General features: G+C 38.8%; 1 protein-coding gene across 1 annotated transcript in view; it reads right to left on the reverse strand.

Annotated features, from left to right (window-relative positions):
- The window catches only part of LOC144791758 (zinc metalloproteinase-disintegrin-like VLAIP-B), a 4,238,988-nt gene that overhangs the window by 3,816,464 nt on the left and 402,740 nt on the right, over window positions 1-19,784 (reverse strand). The window lies entirely within an intron of this gene.

Here is a 19,784-nt window from a genome sequence, read left to right on the forward strand (position 1 = left end):
CAACGCATACATTTACAACGCAAGATTTTACAACGCATATACCTTTACAACGCATACCATTACAACGTAAGTATTGGTAAGTATATAATAATTTTTTGAATATAAATTAATAAAAAATATTATAATATAATTTAATATAATTTAATTTTATTAAATAAATTTAATTTAAATGTAATTTTACTTTATTTTTACAAAGTACCCCTGTACCCCAAAAACCCAAAACTGACCCTGAACCCTAAAAATACCCCTTTACCCATAAACTGAAAACTGACCCTGAACACTAAAAATACCCCTTTACCCGAAAACTGACCCTGAACCCTAAAAATACCCCTTTACCCCAAAAACTGAAAACTGACCCTGAACACTAAAAATACCCCATTACCCAAAAACTGAAAACTGACCCTGAACCCTAAAAATACCCCTTTACCCCAAAAACTGAAAACTGACCCTGAACCCTAAAAATACCCCTTTACCCAAAAACTGAAAACTGACCCTGAACCCTAAAAATACCCCTTTACCCATAAACTGAAAACTGACCCTGAACCCTAAAAATACCCCATTACCCAAAAACTGAAAACTGACCCTGAACCCTTAAAATACCCCTTTACCCCAAAAACTGAAAACTGACCCTGAACCCTAAAAATACCCCTTTACCCAAAAACTGAAAACTGACCCTGAACTCTAAAAATACCCCTGAACTCTAAAAATACCCCTTTACCCAAAAACTGAAAACTGACCCTGAACCCTAAAAATACCCCTTTACCCAAAAACTGAAAACTGACCCTGAACTCTAAAAATACCCCTTTACCCAAAAACTGAAAACTGACCCTGAACCCTAAAAATACCCCTTTACCCAAAAACTGAAAACTGACCCTGAACCCTAAAAATACCCCTTTACCCATAAACTGAAAACTGACCCTGAACCCTAAAAATACCCCTTTACCCAAAAACTAAAAAGTGACCCTGAACCCTAAAAATACCCCTTTACCCAAAAACTGAAAACTGACCCTGAACCCTCAAAATACCCCTTTACCCAAAAACTGAAAACTGACCCTGAACCCTAAAAATACCCCTTTACCCAAAAACTGAAAACTGACCCTGAACCCTAAAAATACCCCTTTACCCAAAATCCCAAACATATAACCTTTTTAAATTAATTATATACTTACTAATACTTACATTGTAATAGTATGCGTTGTAACGGTATCTGCGTTTTAAAAACATGCTTTGTAAATGTATGCGTTGTAAAAGTTTGTGCAATTTAAAAGTTTTGTTGTAATGGTAGTGCATAGTAAAAGTAGCGTTGTAAACGTTGCATACCCACTCCAGTGGGTGCAACAGTAGGGAAAGTGTTGGATAGCGTAGGGGTTAAAATTACTATTCCAACTTCAGAGAGTGCAATAGTAGGGAAAGTAAATACTTCACAAATATATATAAATAACATAAATAGTAATACCAATTACAAATAATTAAAATATTTAAAAAGTGTATAAAAATATTAAATATTTATTTATAAATACAAAAAAAAAATATTTAATTATAAAAATTGCCTACTCATACTAATTAATTACCTATTAACAATAAATTAATTTACAATTTAAAAATTAATAAATTATTTTCAATTACCAATTATATTTTAATTAATTACCAATTAATAATTAATTAACAATAAATTCAAAATAAATATCAATAAATAAATTAACATATTTAATAAATTATAATTAAATTACTTCCCACCCTATTCCCCTATAAACACACAACCCGCTACAGAAAATAAATTACTAAAATTAAAATATTTATCAATTAATCAATTATAATTAATTACCAATTATATTTTAATTAATTACCAATTAATAATTAATGAACAATTAATTCTAAGTAAATATCAATAAATAAATTAACATATTTAATTAATTATAATTAAATTACTTCCCACCCTATTCCCCTATAAACCCACAACCCGCTACAGAAAATAAATTACTAAAATTAAAATATATATCAATTAATCAATTATAATTAATTACCAATTATATTTTAATTAATTACCAATTGATAATTAATTAACAATTAATTCTAAATAAATATCAATACATAAATTAACATATTTAATTAATTATAATAAAATTACTTCCCACCCTATTCCCCTATAAACCCACAACCCGCTACAGAAAATAAATTACTAAAATTAAAATATTTATCAATTAATCAATTATAATTAATTACCAATTATATTTTAATTAATTACCAATTAATAATTAATTAACAATTAATTCTAAATAGATATTAATAAATAAATTAACATATTTAATTAATTAGAATTAAATTACTTCCCACCCTATTCCCCTATAAACCCACAACCCGCTACAGACTTATATTACACAAAAAATAAAAATTATTATTAACTTACCTTAAATTCGATATTTTTGTTGTCTATATTATGTCTAGTCGATATTATGTCCATTCTATATTTTTGATTCGATATTATGTCCATTCTATTCGATATTAATTTTCTCTAGTCGATATTTTTGTTGTCTATATTATGTCTAGTCGATATTATGTCCATTCTATATTTTTTACTCGATATTCTGTCCAGTCGAAATAAAAGACTCGATATTATGACTGTACACCGTTTCACACATAGCGGAGGTTTGGGAATGTCCCATTATCGCTGGGAACTCAGCACCGCACACCGTTAAAGGCGCTCTCTTTGAAACCTTTTGATGATCTCCCCTAGGCTGATACTTTAAGACTCTGATGTACTTCGGCGACTGAACAACCTTTGGCCGATGACCAATTGAGTTGCCCTACGCAGCTATTGAGGCGTTTGGCTCTGGTTCCCCCCCTTGCCGTCACCTACCCATCCGATCGTCAGACACTGTTTCTTTTCTCATTGCCCTGTTGTGTTCCCTTCTCCCCCTCACCTCTTTCCTCTCTCAATCTTCATCTTCCTCTTCTATTCCTTCTCTCTCTCTCCCCCTGCCTGCTTTTTCTTCCCCATTCCTGAGCCATGCCTTTGTAACTCACGTATCCCAGTAACTATGTACCTGAAACTGTTGTAACTGTATAACTATGTTTTGAAGAATTTGTACATCCTCATGTAAAGCGCTCTGATACCTTTGGGTTTAGCCAGCGCTATATAAAACTTTTCAAATAAAAATAAATAAATAAAACGACAGTCCAATACTCCCTGTAAGAATTATATAATAACGCAAGATATGCCACAGAGCTTTCAAAATCATCAGTTGCCAGGTATATTTCATTAATGGATGCTGATGGCCCCCGATCCCATATGCCATCCAAGTGTCCCTTGAAGAACATAGGTCGTTGGGAGAGAAGCTTGCTCTTTCGCCTTAGCACCGGCATTTTAAAATATTTACTTTGCTTTCCTTTGGGCTTTAACATCAATCTGAGCAAATGTCCTGCCCTTGTGGTACATGCAGCAATCAAACAATGTTAAATTTCTTATTCTTTTGCAATTTTTATAAAAAATACACTAAACAATATCTGATCCCCTATTTCAAGGCAACTGCCAACATCGATTATAGAGCAGCCTATCTGGAAATTCTTAAGCTTGAGAGGGACGATCTGATCTTTCGTGTAAGTTCCTTCCTAATAGTGGCAGTCTGCTCACGTGCCTCTAGGAGCACTCTGTAACATACTGTAGCACAACTGAGCCCACTATGTTGTTACTAGTACGGACCGATAAATGATTTTATGACATGGAGTATTGAAAGTAAGGGCTGTCCGTATGCCAGAGTACATTTGATAGTTTATACTTAATTGCACTTTGCATTATGCTGCTAAAACTGTTTACATTTAATTGCACTTTATTATATTATGCTGCTATTTGTTGAACATTTAATTGTACCTAATAGCACAACGTTGCTATTTGTCAGGGCCATGAACTTCCTACATTTTAATTGAATGATTAGAGGTCTTATTCTTGATACTTTTGTTTTGCACATTATGCTTATTAACATATGTATAATATTGAGGTTCCCTCATGGAATCTGAAAGTCTTCATGTACTCATTGTTTTTATATTGCGTTTTTGCATAGTAATCATTTATCAATACATACAACTAACAACAGCCTTTGTGTTTTCTGCATAAGGATGGATTTGCCTAATTTCCTACATAATGCATAATCCGCTGCATAATCTTGATTTTAACACACAAAATATTTCTAGCGCAAGTGAATCAAAAATTACTCAAACACAAAAACACATGTTGCTGCGCAGTGGAAGGCCCTTCGCCAAGGTTGAGTGATCACCTTTCTGTTGCATATTAATGTATTTGGGTGTCAAACTGATACTAAGGAGGTGAACCAGTTGCCCAAATAGTGTTAATGTGTAAAAATGACAAAATAATGAGGTAATACTATCACAAAATGTGCTGCATTATTCTGCATAACTTGACGTTTTTTTGCCACATAATTTAGTCAAACCAGCCACATAATTTGGGGCTCCCCTGCCGCATAATTACAGCACCCCTGAATATAGTATACTGGACTGGATGCTCCAACCTCACCAGGGAGAACTTCAGGAATTAATTTGAGCTCATTCCCGGTCACAAAAAGCGATTTTGACTAAATGTAGCTTTACCATGTTAACAAAAATTCTAAGCTGAGAGTCAATTAATTAGCCTAGCGAGCAGTTAACCCATATTGATAGTGTAACTAGGCAGCCTGGATGTGCTGATTCTGTCCTCTTTTTTCACCATCGAACCCTGCAAATTTCGGCAGGTTTAGCACGTGTCCGGTTTTAAAAAAGGGCAGCTGGACACAGAGGAAACCAGGTTCATGTGTTCTAGTACAGAGTTAGTTAGCTCCCCAAAACCAAAAGAAATTTAGTTAACACAGATTATACTGAGTAAAGGTTGAATTTAATTTTTCTTACTGTCACGTGGTCTTTGTGGGGAACGCTGGCATTTAAGGTATGTAAGGTATTCAGTGGCCCTGGGTCCATGCAAAATTAAATTTTTATGTCTATGTTCGTGGAACACTAGGGTTTTGGTTTTCCAAATTTGGTCACCATGAATATCGGACATTCCACTCAGTCCTTTTTATATTTTTATAGCATTCGGTGGGTTATTGTTCTCATATATATTGATAAAATAATAAAGTTCCAGAATGGAAAGGATAAAAGTAGTATTCGATTAATTACTCTTTAATGGTGCAGTGTTTATGTGCTAAGATCAAGAAGAGGCTTGTGAGACCTTAGTGTCAAGAAGCCATGCAGCACATAATTGAAAATGTGCAAAGTCGGACATTTTACCTATACAATTCAAAACGGTAAAACGCACGAGCAAAATACAAAGCATTTCACTGTCTGTGCTTTTCAAAGTACTCCCGCTCAAAAACACCAACACAGAAAACTATAGATTGAAATGAAAAATGTTGTTTTTCTCTATTAACGGACACTGAACAGTTTACTTAAATTGGCATATAGTTGATGGGTTATTTCAGAATACATTTCCAGCCAGTGCATAAAGGTGCAAAAATGCCCGTTTTTTATAGGTCAGAGAACAGAGGTTCCATTCGCCTTTTCCCTCCTAACAGGATAACATACAGTGAATGTGTCATTGACGATGGTAACAGGTTCTTTCATTTGCCTTTGTAGATTGTTTCCTTCCTCCTCCTCCGGGAAGAGCCTTTTCACTGCCCGTTCAACTTGGCAGCCCTTCCCCCCTGATCGTATGCAGGGTGGGGACCCAGCAAAGCACAAGAACCTCTATTGTCATTCACCTGGCTGTGAAAGAGGTGTGAAGGGGAGCTTCCCTCAGCTCTGCATGACAAACACATTGACCTCCCCGGCTCCGTCAGGCCTCTTTCAACTCGTATCCCCAGTGCTTGCATAGTTGAGAGCCTTCCCGAGCATTCTGATTTCTCAAGCTATCCGTCTTTGCTTATAATTCCTGTTTTTTGACACAAGGAAGCTAGGACACTGATTTTGTGCCTTTCTTTTAGTGTTCACGCATACTTTGAGCCTCTGGTGATTCCTCTCATTAGCCCCCTTTTCTCTTGCATTCTCCCTCCTAAAAGTTCACTTTGCTCAGGGCGTTTGTACGAGGAGGTAGATCTCCGTCCCAGATGTAAAGTTTACACTTAGGAAGACATGTGTGTTCATGAAATGTTCTGTATTCAGGAGTAAACTCAGCGTGTACACACAACAGATCCCCTTAGAAGCACATGCTGGAGCAGTTGAAACCATTGTCAATAATGCTTCCATTTATGAAATAGCTCCCGCTGTGGGCCCCACAAAGGCTTTTCTAAATACATACAGCAGATTTTTACGATCGGATTCACGTTTATTTTGCCTGGGTAGCTAGTAATTTTTAAGTACAGCTCCCGGTGAGTGCACGAAAGGAGCATGTAAATGAAAGCAGCTTATATATGAAAGACGTGCTTGCTCCAAAACTGTCACTGGGACAAACAACATTTTTCATTATTAATTAAGTGCTTGTGCATGGACAGAGTGAGCCCAACACTAGTGCTCTCATGAAATAATTCTGTGTGTGAACCAAGTGTACATTAATGACTTTTGTGTGAGAAATGCAGTGTGCCTATAAAATTGGAGTGCTTACGGCAGAGCGCACCCATTAAAGAAAGCAGTGTGTGTATCAGCGAACATTTGCATAAAGCAGTATGTGCATGAATCCAATGCATACATTCATTGAGTTTAGGCACAAAGTAATGTGCAGGAGACAACTGTGTGCATGAACAGCTCTTTTTCATTCTGGCATCTATCCATTTATATAACATTTTCACCATTCCATTCACCCACTGAAATCCACCATTTCACCTTTGAATTCTCTTATCCATTCATTCTTTCATCCATCATTTAAGCTACATCCATCCATTCTGTCATCCATTCATGATAATCCATCCAATCACTCTGCCATTAATACAGTCTGCCATCCATCCCTTCATTCTGCCATCCATCCATCCAATCATCCATTTACACATCCATCTACTCTGCCAGCTATTCTTTCATCTTTTCACACACCCTTCCGTCCCTTTACTTCCCATCATTTACCTGTCCATCAAACTATCCATCCATCCCTTTCCTCTGCCATCCTTCCACCTATCCATCCACCTATTCATTTACTTACCCATCCATCCATTCATTCACCCATCCTTTTATTCTGCGAACCTGTCCATCCACCTTTCCTTTTACTCATCCTTTCACCCACTCATCCTTCTACCCACCCACTCATCCATCTACTCATTCACCCACTCATCCATCCATCCTTCTATTTACCCTTCCTTTCATTCAATGTTCCTTCCTTCCCTTTTCTATTTGTCCACCTTTTGTTACTCCATGCTCCTGCTTGCTCTCCTATTGACCCTATATTCCATTTTTGCATTAATTATGAACTTTTGTCTGCCGAGTTGCAGACATAAGAGGCCCATAAAGAACCCCACCCCTGAGTTAGCTGCTAAAGCAGTCGTTCACTACACCACTAATTGTATCCTTCTATGTATCTCCTCCAAAGTGCTCAAAGGCTACTGCAAAGAGGGTATAACATTGCTTCAGTTAGCTGACTGAGAAAATATAGCCTTTACCACAAAACGCTATTCTCTCACTCCTCATCTAACCATCATATAAAAGAACATATTCCTTGTTGCATGATATTTAAACAATGGCAAAGCAATATAAAGGCTCTGCATTTTTGGTATAAGCATGCAACTGTAACAATTGCCATTGATGGCCCTAGGTTACTTGCCAAAAGCAAGCAAATCAGTTTATATTGTATCGCATTGCATTACACATTCATTCTTTAATTGCAGGTAAGTATCAAATGTCTCTAATTAAGACCGAAATTGCTTTTAGGAATCCCATAAAACCACTAACTATTTTTAGACCCAAATAGTCTAAATTCAATAGCTACATGGCAATGAAGTGTTATATTATTAAATAGAGAAAAGGTTAATATGAATGGACAATGTTAGGATAAACATGGGGCTATGCAGCTTTTACTTTCAAAGACTTTGCTTTCTGCTGCTAAAGTGTGTTTCTGGTGAGCAAAGTGTGTTTAAATGCAAAGTGTGTTTAAGCCTGCAGTACCGCCTCCTGTCTACAGGGGCAGAGAGAGCAGAAATATAAACACACTTAATGAAACACAGGTCCCCACAAGGCAAATTTTTTTAAATGTTGTAAAAATTGGCACATATGTTCCTGAAGTCATTCTTTATCATTTACAATACATTGCCTTGTGGGGACCTGGGTTCAGGTCCCCACAGTGCAATCAAGTCCCCACAGCGTGAGTGTGTTATCACACCCAAGTCCCCACAAGGATACTGTCTGTGTCACACACACACACACACACACACACACACACACACACACACACACACACACACACACACACACACACACACACACACACACACACACACACACACACACACACACACACACACACACACACACACACACACACACACACACACACACACACACACACACACACACACACACACACACACACACACACACACACACACACACACACACACACACACACACACACACACACACACACACACACACACACACACACACACACACACACACACACACACACACACACACACACACACACACACACACACACACACACACACACACACACACACACACACACACACACACACACACACACACACACACACACACACACACACACACACACACACACACACACACACACACACACACACACACACACACACACACACACACACACACACACACACACACACACACACACACACACACACACACACACACACACACACACACACACACACACACACACACACACACACACACACACACACACACACACACACACACACACACACACACACACACACACACACACACACACACACACACACACACACACACACACACACACACACACACACACACACACACACACACACACACACACACACACACACACACACACACACACACACACACACACACACACACACACACACACACACACACACACACACACACACACACACACACACACACACACACACACACACACACACACACACACACACACACACACACACACACACACACACACACACACACACACACACACACACACACACACACACACACACACACACACACACACACACACACACACACACACACACACACACACACACACACACACACACACACACACACACACACACACACACACACACACACACACACACACACACACACACACACACACACACACACACACACACACACACACACACACACACACACACACACACACACACACACACACACACACACACACACACACACACACACACACACACACACACACACACACACACACACACACACACACACACACACCTACACGTGTTACCATCCTTGTGGGGACTATGTGTGAATACCAGCCTTGTGGGGACTAACCTTTCCCAATGTTTTTAAAACACACAACTAACAGAAAAATTTTAAGAAAAAATTCATGATACAGGATCCTGCTTCAAATGTGCAAATATATTGTTATTTAACCGTGCGCACAGCACCATCCTTGTGGGGACTTGAACACGTGCTACCATCCTTGTGGGGACCTAGTCCGTAACACTATTTGTGATTGAATACAGTTGAAGGCACATGGCTAAATGTTTATTTTAGCAACAATATACACAAACAACATTATAATATGTTCATGTATGAATTCCTGCATATATAATATGGGTATACATTAAAGGCAGATTATGTTAATGGCCAGAAAATATAATATCATGCTTAATGAAAGACACTTAAAGCTGCATTTAACCTATTTATTAGTGCTTAAAATCTTAGGAGATAAGGGAACTAACACAAGGAAATTAACATATGGAACAAAGAAATATGGTCAAGTGGAATCCAGAGCATTAGTAGCTGCTTACATTTTTACCAAAATAGATGTTTAAGTTCCCACAGAGATAGTGAAATAGTGTGTACATTCAAAGCTTGAATCCCATTATAAAGGGTGTGCAGCTAATGATGTTCAAGTCCACACAGAGGTTGTGTGTAATTATAGAAATGCTCAAGTCCCCACAGATATAGTGTGTTATCATAGAGATGTTCAGGTCCCCACAGCGATGGTGTGTTATTATAGTGATGTTCAAGTCCCCACAAAGATAGTGTTTTATTACATTGTTGTTCAAGTCCCCACAAAGATAGCGTGTTATTATAGCGATGTTTAAGTCCCCACAGAGATAGTGCATGAAGGTGATTGTGTTTAAGTCCTCATTAAAATAGGGCCCGATTCACAAAGGTAAACGTAGACAAAAAGTCTAACTTTACTACTTTTCAAAATTCACAAAACCCCATAAAGAGAATGTGAAGCTGATGATGTTCAAGTTGAAGCAAACAAAAGGAGATGATGGACGGAGTGGTGAAACCTTTCAGTCATTCAGCCCCAGTCACAGATCTGGGTTGAATCTATCATCGTTCTTTAGCTTACTTCGCCACCCCAGTTCAGCCCCAGCTATATGCAAATCAGTCTTGGCCCTGTGCCTCATGGGAACAGTCCAACCCGAACTGCCAAGCCAGGTCTTCCCTGGACTGAAAACATGCATCCTGGGACTGGTTCTGGGATAACACCCCCTCATCAGCCAGGCTAGCTTGAATCCAGTGGCAAAATGAGCAAGGGACCCACGTCTGGGTCCCAACTTAGGGCGAACAAAACAAACACATGGAGATGATGGACTGAGTGCTGAAACTTTTCAGTCACTCACCCCCAGTCACAGATCTGGGTTGAATCCATCATCGGTCTTTAGCTCACTTTGCCACGCCAGTTGAGACCCAGCTGTATGCAAATCAGTCTTGACCCCATGCCTCATGGCACCACCTGGTGCTATAAGTCGAAACAGAGCTTGTGTTTAGTTACGTGAATGCTCAAGTCCCCCCAGAGAAAGTATGTTTTTATAGTGATGTTCACGTCCCCACAAAGACAGTGTTGTATGATAGTTTTTTTTTAAGCTCATACAAATGCAGTGTTATTATAGTGATGTTTAAGTCCCCACAGAGATAGTGCACAAACATGATTGTCTTTAAGTCCTCATTAAAATAGGGCCCGATTCACAATGGGAAAGCGTAGACAAAAAATCTAACTTTTGTACTTTTCAGTTTCAACAATGTAAACTTAGACCAAAAGTCTAACTTTACTACTTTTCTGTATTCACAAAGCCCCATACAGAGAATGCAAAGCTGGTGATGCTCAAGCCAAAACAGAGCCTGTGTGTAATTAAATGAATGTTCAAGTCCCCACAGAGATGGTGTGTGACTATAGTACTACCACGGTCACCAAATAGAATGTGTGTGATTATAGACATGCCCAGGTCCCCACAGAGATAGTGCGTTTTTATAGACAAGCCCATGTCCCCACAGATATAGTGTGTGATTTTAGAGATGCCCAGGTCCCCACAGAGATAGTGTGTGATTATAGACATGCCCAGGTCCCCACAGAGATAGTGTGTGATTATAGACATGCCCAGGTCCCCACAGAGATAGTGTGTGATTATAGACATGCCCAGGTCCCCATAGAGATAGTGTGTGATTATAGACAAGCCCAGGTCCCCACAGAGATAGTGTGTGATTATTGACCTGCCCAGGTCCCCTTAGAGATAGTGTGTGCTTATAGACCTGCCCAGGTCCCCTTAGAGATAGTGTGTGATTATAGACCTGCCCAGGTCCCCTTAGAGATAGTGTGTGATTATAAACCTGCCCAGGTCCCCTTAGAGATAGTGTGTGATTATAGACCTGCCCGGTCCCCACAGAGATAGTGTGTGATTATAGATCTGCCCAGTTCCCCACAGAGATAGTGTGTGATTATAGAGAGGTCTTGGTCCCACAGAGATAGAGTATGATTAAAGACATGCCCAGGTCCTTGCAGAGATAGTGTGTGATTATAGACATGCCCAGGTCCCCACAGAGATAGTGTGTGATTATAGACCTGCCCAGGTCCCCTTAGGGATAGTGTGTGACTACAGTATTACCACGGTTGCCAAAGAGAATGTGTGTGATTACAGACATGCCCAGGTCCCCACAGAGATAGCGTGAGGTTATTGGGATGCACAGGGATAGCACACAGAGATAGTGCATGATTGTAGTCATGTACAGGTCCTCACAAATATATTTTGTGATTACAGTGACGTTTAAGTATCCACAGTGATAATTTGTGATTACCGTCATATTCAAGTCTCCACAGTGATGTGTGCGATGATAGGTATGTTGAAGAAACCATACCGATCGTAATAATACAGATCATATTAGTCTGGTGGCTTATTAAACTGATGAATCCACTTGAGGGATATGTGTTTGACCTCTCTCTCTCACATGTTTGAATCCTGATGCTACCACTCAGTCTTTATTCCTTCCAAGGTACAATAAGTACTATTTACTTGCATACAAAAAACATATGGTATTCAGCAACAAGATACCCTCAGGTGTAAATGTGCACTTTATATATGCACATAAGATGATATGATGTGATAATAGTTGGACTCAAGCCACCACTGGATATAGACTGGAATTATCCCACATCTATGAATCCCACTTCAAATGCAGCATGAACTGATTTAAACTGTGTTCATCCAGGAAGATTTACACTTCCTTAAAAATCCAAGTATCTGAGTTCTCATTTTCTTTTCCAGCCCCCATCTTCTCAACTCTAGTCTCCATTAAGACGATACAACTGTATTTTTGATTGCAATGAACTCCCCATACTAATTCACTCTGACACTTGGATTATTACAATAAAGAAATTGATTTAAGAACTGGTACATCTTTATAATTCTACAGGTACATGCATCATTGTTGCCGTTTGCGATTCCTTAATTGCGAAAATTAAGGAATCGCAATTAAGGAATCGCAAACGGCAATGCATCAAAAAATTGCAATTTTTTTAGCAATTCCTTATTTTTCCTTAATTGCGAGCAATTCCTTATTTTTCCTTAATTGCGATTCACAAATTGCGAATCGCAAATAAAGATTGTGATTTCAAGGGTGCAGGGGTGTCCAAATGACACCCTGTTGCACCCCTGAAATCAATCTATGCGCATATGTTGTGCACACATCCCCTAAGGGCATGTGTGTGCACAACATGACAGTTTGAAAAATGCAAAAAATTGCATTTTTCAGCTTTTTCGCAAATTACCATGCGGTCCAACCTCATGGTAATTTTTCCCTCCTAATTGCGAATTCGCAATTTGTTTTAGGTGTCATGCATTGTATTTAAGGAATCGCAAATTGTGATTCCTTAAATGCAATCGTATTTTTAGAAATCGCAAAAAATAGCGATTTCTTGTATTTTGGATTGATGCATCCCAAATAGTGATTTAGGAATCGCAAACGGGCGATTTTTGCGATTCACACCGTTTGCGATTCCTAAATCGCTTGATGCATGTGGCAGTTTGTCTCTATAATTCAAGAATGAAATGGTCCTCTCCTCACAAAGCTCTTCTTTCTCTCAAAGTATTCCTTCTATCTGCTCTTGGGACTCTTTCTAGCTAACCAGGCTCACACTATATATATCTATATATATATATCTATATATATATATAGATATATATCTATATATATATATCTATATATATATATATAGATATATATATATATATATATATATATATGTATATATATATCTATATATATCAATGTTTTGTGCAAGAGTAGAAAAAATCAAGTTGGCAGTGGTACATCACACCTTTTATGGGGACACACATTCTCAAAATGTGCTCAGATGAAACATGGGAAACTTTCACAAAGTTGAAAGATCTATTTGTTCAGCCGTTCATATTTAGAGTGTAAAATAGAAATTCTTAAAGAAGGTTTCAACATTCTCAAAAGTGCCAATGTCAGCTACAAAAGACTATCTCAGCATTGATGCTCTTGTTATTTGAAGAGCAAATCATATACAAGAGTGTTACAAATTGTATCACTGAACTGAGCTGGTATGCTCATAATGTAAGAGTGGCAAAATTCACTTTGGCTGACTTACAGCTCTCTTTTTCATGGGAATAAAAACCTCAGAATGTTCCTAAATATATGAATCTTTCACAATGTTAATAAAAATAATTTTGAGGAGTGAGCCCAAATGTTGTACTTTGGTTTGTGTGGGGTCTACAACTAGGCTTCCTAAAAGGAGCCAGTGAATCCTTTGTTCAGAAATAGAGAAGGACAATTTAATAGTCATGCAATAGCTGTTTTTATGAGAAAAGAAACCTTAAAATGAGCCCATGTTAAAGATAGGAGTCCTTTACAAAGTTGAAAAACGTGTTTTTGGCAGTGGGCATTTTATACATACAGTCTTAAACACCAAGGGCCTCATTTATGAAAAGTGTTGCATCGCTGCGTGAACGCAGTGAAGCAACACTTTTCAGTGCGCCCTTCTTGTGACATGATGGATGTGCCGCATTTATTGTACTGCGCACCATATTGCAAGGAATGACATATGTCAGGAATCCTGACGTATCTGTCGGCGCAAAACCCATGCATTTCTGGAGTTGTGTCGGAAGCATGATGTAATTCCTGCAATGCATGGGGGAAGCCAATTCCCATTGCACTGTCACCCATATGCCTGCTGTGAGGCAGGCATAAGGTTGTAACGCAGTAGCGTCCTAGAAGTGGCGCAGTGAAATCTGATAGATTTTACTGTGCCACTTCTACAAGGCTTTTTGCGGGGGAACACCCACCCTACATACATTATACCTGAAGCAGGTATAATGTGGCGCAGGGCTTTATAAAGTGACTCATATGCTTAGATGCGTCACTTTGTAAATATGGTGCAACATGGCACATTATTTATGCAGTTGCAGCCTCACAAACAGTGATGCAACAGCAGGGCAAAAGTGTAACAAGGGGCTCATAAATAAGCTCCTCATTTTGCAATTAGATTTGTGGTCTCTTTGTGCTGGAGTAGAGAAAATAACAAATAGTTCTGTAACTACTCTTTTCGTTAGAAATGGGACATTTTCAAAATGGTAAATATGGTCAATGAAACCAATATTGATGCCAAAATATCATGTGACATAAATATGTTGTCAAAAATATCACCACTGCAAAAATATTGTGGAACAGAATATCACATTTGAGAATGCAGGTTTTATTGAATACAATATGGTAATGAAGACAATTGTTGTAATTAATATTGTGTACTTCTCAAAGCTAGGAAAGAGGCCTCCAGTAGAGATGTTACAAATCTATTGAGCCAAGTGTGTTAGTATGGCTATCTACGGGGCTGGGATATGGGGATACTGTGACGTAACTGAAATTCAGAGAGTGGAGAATGCATTTTTAAGATATTTATTGGTGGTCCCACGAGTACCTCAACCCTCATTTGCCATAGTAAGTTGAGGCTACCTTACATTACAGACACAATAAAAGTCCAACCTGTATTGCTATGGCACCGGATCTGGACCTCACCAAAAACTATATTTACCCGAAATGTACTAAGCGATAGCCTTAAGTCAGATTACGCTCTAGAGATTAGGTCTTTCAAATATATAAAAGGTTTTATGATTGACCTGGGCCACCCTGAATTCTATTACAATCCTACATCGATAGGCTCCATTTCCAGAAAACTTTTCAAAAAGCAATGAATGACTCATATGGAGGCGAACAGATTTGCCATGGAGGCATCAAGGCCCACGGTTCAAAGTAATCAAACGATGCGGTCCAGCATTGGTATCCAATCATATTTAACATACACATTAAGTGGATAGTATAGATTTGTCCTCACATGTCTTAGATTTGATGTATTCCATCACTTGGTAAGCTTTACAACTATGAACGATTGGACTAAAATTCTATCAAACTGTCCTTGCAATGGAGTTTCATCCCAAACATCAATACACGTAATCGTGTTTTGTAAATTTTATTCGAAACAAAGGAGAAGATGGATTAAACCCATATTGAAAATATGGGGTATGAGGCAATGTTGTCCAGCCTACCTTGCACTGCAAATCTTAGATATTGACTGCTTTACGAGTATACTTAGTCACAGGAAGCACCTATGAATTATGCTCTATGTTAAAGTAGGTTCCAAGGCCTCACTTTTTTTTATAATAATCTTTCAGATTTTTTGAAGTTTGTCCTAACTTTTTAAAATAATAATTATTGTGCTTATTGTATAATAATGATGATATGTAACTGCAAAACTATGTTAATATTTTAACCTATTTCTTTTACGATCATTGTATAATAATTGTGAATTGATATTGTAAAATTGTGCTTTTATGGTTTTTTCTGTGTCAAAATGAAAACCGAATAAAATGAACTCAATCAATATTGTGTACTTTAGTATACTTGTAATAAACATTGCTTTTATTAAATATATATAAATATATATACTTATAATAATGGTAAAAGTGTTTTTTTTATTATAGTATGCAATTTTAAATGTTTAATTGAATTTTTAAAACAGTAATAAGATAGGTCTGGTGGCTCAGTGTACTAATGTGTCCACTGCAGGGCCCTGTGTTCAATCTCATGGTCATAGGTTCAAATCCCAGCGGGTCCACTCAGTCTTTCAACCATCTGAGGTCGATAAAATGAGTACTGTTGGGTAACAATAAACATCTGTTAATGTACGATCTACATATACCAATGTTAAGAGCTTATAATTTAGTAGCAGGATATTAGTTTTTTGGGGTAATATGGTGGGAGATTAATTACATTTTAACTAATTATTTTTTAATGTTATGTAATGTAAGATCAAATCAATATATCAATGGTTAGTGTGTAATGTTTTAATTGTTTAATTGTTCTTTCATTTATTTGGGTTTCATTTCAGATTTCTAATTTATATGTTGTATAGTATTAGTTATGGCTAATTTAGCAACATGTTCAGTTTGTAGGGGAATAGGGTGAGACATTATTTAAATGAAAACTGTTTTCTTTATTCATTTTTTGTTATTTAAATATTTAATTTATAAATCAAAATTTTTACATTGAATATTTAAATTAGAAAATAGTTTTATTTAGACTATGCAAGAAATTGGTAATATATATCAGCAAGTGTGTATTATATATATTATTTTTATATGTTTCATTTTTTTTCATTTTATTATTGTATTCTTATTTTAATTTATCTTCTTGGTGTTTCTGTTTTTTTCAGTAGTAGCGAGATAAGTGAATTCTACGTATGTTTATTTAAATATTTCACTTAACTATCCGTTTATTTTGTATATTTATAATAAATTGTGCATTTTATTTAAATTTATACAATATATATTTTCTAGTTTAACTATAGTTAATCATTTTATGTTTCTAGGTGTTTAAATATTTTTGGGGAAATTACTGTATTGGAATAGTATATGTAACTTTCTGAAGTCCAACACTTTCCCTACTGTTGCTTAAATTGGAGTGAGAACAGTAAATCAAGTCCATCTAATTCCTATGCTTTCCTTATTATTGCTATTGTGGGGATAGGTAATATAACCCTTACAAAGTCCCACAATTTCCCTACTGTTGCTTAGGATGGAGTGAGAATAGTAAATATAACCCCTTTGAAGTCTAATACTTTTTCCTTCTGTTTTGTATATATTGGGGTGGGGATAGCAAATCTTATCCCTCTGAAGTCCAACACTTGCTCAGCTGTTGCTTACATTACAGTGGGAATTGTAAATTGAACCTCTCCGAAATTCGGCACTTTCCTTGCTTTTGCTTAGGGTGGAATGAGAATAGTAAATTTGCCCCCCTCAGAGGTTCAACACATTCCCTACTGTTGTTTAGTCTGGAGTGGAAATGGCCATTTGAACCCCTCTGAAGTACAATACTTTCCCTACTGTTACTTAGATTGGAGTGGGAGTAGCAAACACTGACCTTTTAGTGGACTTGGGGCCAGATGTAGGTAGAATAGATTTACCGATTCTTAATTACCGAAAATTACCGAATTTTACTGATTCGGTAATTAAGAATCGGTAAATCTGAGGGGTGGATATGTAGGTATTTCAGATGTGCTGGAATACCGAATCGGAGAAATTCGGTATTTACCGATTCGGTAAATACTGAATCGGTAATGCCCATTCATTCCTATGGGCTTTGAAGCCCATAGGAATGAATGGGCATTACCGATTCGGTATTTACCGAATCGGTAAATACCGATTTTCACAAGGGTGCAGGGGGTGTCACTTTGACACCCTCTGGCCCCCCCAAAACAGGCTTGGGTGCCATGTGGCAGGCATACATGCCCTAAGGGCAGGTCTGCCTGTCACATGGCATAGGTGTGCATGCACACATGTGCATGCACACCGGAATCGGTATTTTACCATCAAATTGGATTTGATGGTAAAATACCGATTCGGTAAGGCCTCTGGGACTCAGAAGAGTCCCACCTACATCTGGGTGCCTCAGAATCGGTAAATTTACCGATTTTTTATTTTACCGAATCGGTAAAATTACCGATTCGGTAATTTTACCGAATCTGTAAAAAAATGCCCCCTACATACCTGTCACCCATTTACCGATCGGTAACGGCCAAAATCGGCCGTTACCGGTCGGTAAATGGCCTGAAACGGCCACCTTCATCTGGCCCTAGCTCCCTTCACAGCGAAGCTCCGACTGGTAGCTGCTGCTGCCCCGGTTGCTGCTGCTGACCCTTGGTCAAGGTCCACCGCCACCTACAGACCCCTGCCTGCACCTCATATCTGGTGGTCATGGGGTGAAGCATCACCGTTCTGCTGCTGGAATGTCCCTCTGCCTCCCTTTCTGATTTCTGCCTTTATTCAGCGTTTAACTTTTTTACCTTTTTCTTTCCTTTGTTTGCCGCCCTCACCCCTGTTGCTGTGATCCCATGGCCCGCCCCCTCCAGTGACCCTTCCCACTCCTGCATTTCCTACATCCCAGCTGTCTAGCCCCCAGCACAACTTAATGGCAGCCGCTGCGTGGCTGCACGGCTGGCTTGCCAAAGGCAGGCCTGTCTGCACCCGTCCATGCCCTGGTTCTCGAATCTTCCACCGCTAAGACGCCAGCACCCTCCTCGCCCACAACTCAGTACGCCATACCGCCTGCCATCTCGCGTCACCAAAGAAGACCCAAGGACCCTTCTCCTGACAGAACTGCAGCCACATCCTCACCCACGCCAGCATGCCAGATCCCCCGCCTCCAAACCGACAAACTGCATCTTCTTCAACGTACGATTCCTCCACAAAGACGCTAAAGAAATCTGGGACCTCCTCGAAGCCGCCTCTCCCGATATCACCTTCTTCACGGACACCTTGATCAACCCCTGATTCGGACCGGAAATCGCCATCACCATCCCCGATGGCTACAAAATCACCCGCAAGTACTGCACCGACCTACCAGAAGGAGGCATCGCCATCAATAACAAGAACACCCTCCGGCTGACCATGCACTCAAATGACCCAATGAGAACCATCTTGAACCTGGAGCTGGGCCCAGCCTGAGTGAGTCATGACCCGCAGAGTGGTTCTCCTCCAGTCCTGGATCCTTAGAAATGGTGCTGAAAATCTAAAACGTGGGACTTAAAAATTCCCTCCCAAAAGAGCCCTGAGGACTGAGAGAAGACCAACGTGCATTTCTCACTGATCCGCCCAAGGCGCATTTCCGGTCAGCCTGACTTTGAGGTAGCTTCCTTACATTCTTCTGCATTGCTGAAAAACCTGTTCAGTGGTCCCTCTCTGGAAGGGGATGCAACCTCCTGGAGCCCTCATCTGACCCAGCTGCAGCCTCGTCTGCTGTAGATTTTCGACTTCCAAAAAAAGAGACAAAGGCCCAGA

This window comes from Lissotriton helveticus, chromosome 11, assembly GCF_964261635.1.
Source record: "Lissotriton helveticus chromosome 11, aLisHel1.1, whole genome shotgun sequence".
Classification (NCBI taxonomy): domain Eukaryota; kingdom Metazoa; phylum Chordata; class Amphibia; order Caudata; family Salamandridae; genus Lissotriton; species Lissotriton helveticus.